This window comes from Lipotes vexillifer, unplaced genomic scaffold (assembly GCF_000442215.2).
Source record: "Lipotes vexillifer unplaced genomic scaffold, Lipotes_vexillifer_v1.1 scaffold84, whole genome shotgun sequence".
Classification (NCBI taxonomy): Eukaryota; Metazoa; Chordata; class Mammalia; order Artiodactyla; family Lipotidae; genus Lipotes; species Lipotes vexillifer.
In genome coordinates, this window is record NW_006783414.1 from 935149 (window position 1) to 935866 (window position 718).

The 718-nt window shown below is 40.3% G+C and overlaps 1 protein-coding gene across 1 annotated transcript in view; it reads left to right on the plus strand.

Moving 5' to 3' along the window:
- The window catches only part of FER1L6 (fer-1 like family member 6), a 128780-nt gene that overhangs the window by 10482 nt on the left and 117580 nt on the right, over positions 1-718 (plus strand). The window lies entirely within an intron of this gene.

Below are 718 nucleotides of genomic sequence, written 5' to 3' on the forward strand. Positions count from 1 at the left end.
AAAAAAAAAAAAAAAAAAAAAAATCAGGAAAAAAAATGGTCAGAGATACAGAGTTTAAAATGATATATGTGAAAATATATACGATATATGTGTTTCCCCCTGATCTTTGATCTCTACCTAATCCCTTAATGCCCCTCCGTGGAGACAGCCATTCTCCCCACGCATTTGTGTATCCTTTGCAAAGATATTCCAGGCCTGCATAAGAATACAAACAGATACTGTAGCCAAATGGTGGCATTCTATACACACTTTCCTGGACCTAGGTCTTTTCACAAAACAATGTATCTTGGAGATTAGTCTGTATCTAGACATATAGTTCAGGGCTTCCCTGGTGGTGCAGTGGTTGAGAATCCTCCTGCCAATGCAGGGGACACGGGTTTGAGCCCTGGTCCAGGAAGATCCCACATGCTGCGGAGCAACTAAGCCCGTGTGCCACAACTACTAAGCCTGTGCTCTAGAGAACATGAGCCACAACTACTGAAGCCCTCATGCCTAGAGCCCGAGTTCCACAATAAGAGAAGCCACCACAATGAAAAGCCCATGCACCGCAACGAAGAGTAGCCCCCGCTCGCCGCAACTAGAGAAAGCCCACAGGCAGCAACAAAGACCCAACACAGCCAAAAAAAAAAGTAAATAAATAAATTTATATATATATATATATATATATATATATATATATATATATATATGTAAAAAACATATATATCTATCTCTTTTT